We start from the raw sequence: 2,500 nt of genomic DNA, 5'->3' as shown, positions 1-2,500 counted from the left end.
ATCCCTCCTTACCACTCCATCCCTCCTTACTCCTCCATCCCTCCATCCCTCCATCCCTCCTTACCCCTCAATCCCTCCATCCCTTCTTTACCCCTCCATCCCTTAGTTATCCCTCTATCCCTCCATCCCTCCATCCCTCCTTACCCCTCCATCCCTCCATCCCTCCTTACCCCTCCATCCCTCCTTACTCCTCCATCCCTCCATCCCTCCTTACCCCTCCATCCCGCCATCCCTCCTTACTCATCCATCCCTCCATCCCTCCATCCCTCCTTACCCCTCCATCCCTCCATCCCTCCATCCCTCCTTACCCCTCCATCCCTCCATCCCTCCTTACTCCTCCATCCCTCCTTACTCCTCCATCCCTCCATCCCTCCATCCTTACCCCTCCATCCCTCCATCCCTCCTTACTCCTCCATCCCTCCTTACCCCTCCATCCCTCCTTACTCCTCCATCCCTCCATCCCTCCTTACCCCTCCATCCCTCCTTACCCCTCCATCCCTCCTTACCCCTCCATCCATCCTTACTCCTCCATCCCTCCATCTCTCCATCCCTCCTTACCCCTCCATCCCTCCTTACTCCTCCATCCCTCCATCCCTCCTTAGTCCTCCATCCCTCCATCCCTCCTCACCCCTCCATCCCTCCATCCCTTCTTTATCCCTCCATAACCCTCCATCCCTCCATCCCTCCTTACCCCTCCATCCCTCATCACTCCTTACCCCTCCATCCCTCCATCCCTCCATCCCTTCCTTATCCCTCCATCCCTCCATCCCTCCTTACCCCTCCATCCCTCCATCCCTCCTTACTCCTCCATCCCTCCATCCCTCCATCCCTTCCTTATCCCTCCATCCCTCCTTACCCCTCCATCCCTCCATCCCTCCTTACTCCTCCATCCCTCTTTATCCCTCCATTCCTCCATCCCTCCTTACCCCTCCATCCCTCCATACTCCTCCATCCCTCCTTACCCCTCCATCCCTCCTTACTCCTCCATCCCTCCATCCCTCCTTACCCCTCCACCCCTCCATCCCTCCTTACCCCTCCACCCTTCCATCCCTCCTTACCCCTCCACCCTTCCATCCCTCCTTACCCCTCCACCCCTCCATCCCTCCTTACCCCTCCACCCTTCCATCCCTCCTTACCCCTCCATCCCTCCATCCCTCCTTACCCCTCCACCCCTCCACCCCTCCTTAACCCTCCATCCCTCCATCCCACCTTACCCCTCCATCCCTCCTTACCCCTCCACCCCTCCATCCCTCCTTAACCCTCCATCCCTCCATCCCTCCATAACCCTCCATCCCTCCATCCCTCCTTACCCCTCCACCCCTCCATCCCTCCTTAACCCTCCATCCCTCCTTACCCCTCCACCCCTCCATCCCTCCTTACTCCTCCACCCCTCCATCCCTCTTTACTCCTCCATCCCTCCATCCCTCCTTACCCCTCCATCCCTCCATCCCTTCTTCACTCACATCCTTGATGTCAAGGAGCCCTACAGACAGTTAACGGCCACACACTTGCTGTGTGTGTGTGTGTGTGTGTGTGTGTGTGTGTGTGTGTGTGTGTGTGTGTAGAATGCCAGGGTGGGGTTAAGCACCAGGGGTCTCGGTGCCTTTGAAACATACCAACATGCCCGTTCTCCCTCATCTTTGTGTTTCCAGATTTGCATCATCGGGGGCTCAGGGTGCCTGAGCAGCAGAGAGGCTGATGATGAGGATGATGAGGGGATTCTCTCTCGCCTCCTCCTCCTCGGCACATTGTCTCTGCCAGCCTGAGGACCCCCGCGCACGCGGCACACGGCCCACTGGTAAACAACTAAATGCTATCTTTGTTTAAAAACAATAAAAGAGGACAAGAATTAAAAAAGGAACAAAAACAAAGCTACTACCATGCGTCCAACTGGTGTTTTTTTTCTCCCCCTCACAATACAATACAGCCCCTTGTGTTGTTGTATTTTTTTCTTTTACCCTCCTCGCATCTTAATTTATGGACGTTGTGTTTTTCTAAGACGGCGGCAGTGCCCATCCGCTAGCCGCCCCCTCTCCCCTCCCCCCCTCCCCGCCCAGAACAAAGGGGGATTTGGGAAGGAAATGTAGGCCAGGCAGAGCGGGCAGGGCGGAGAGAGAGAGGGCAGGAGTGGACCGGCTCTCGTTTGTGTCTCCTTCCGTCACAACCACAACAGTCACCCGCCCAGCAACCTCAACGCCCGCCCTGCCGCATACATTAGCATACTAATCAGGCGTCTGCCTCCTTGGAAGACAGAGTGTGTCTCTCGCTCTCTCTCTCTCCCTCTCTCTCGCTCGCTCTCTTATCAACAACAACAACAACAACAACAACAGCAGACAACACTGAGAAATAATAGTCACTGCTGTAGTAATGCCAATGTTTTGCACGCAGACACGATCCCTCGTATCATCCTCATCCACATCCAATCTAACCAAGCATCTCTGAAATCAATATCTTAACAAATGTTAGCTAGTTTTGAACCTCATACTGACATAAATGAGGC

Source organism: Nansenia antarctica, assembly GCF_963989245.1.
Source record: "Nansenia antarctica genome assembly, chromosome: 3".
Lineage (NCBI taxonomy): Eukaryota > Metazoa > Chordata > Actinopteri > Argentiniformes > Microstomatidae > Nansenia > Nansenia antarctica.
This window is presented reverse-complemented; position numbering follows the sequence as displayed.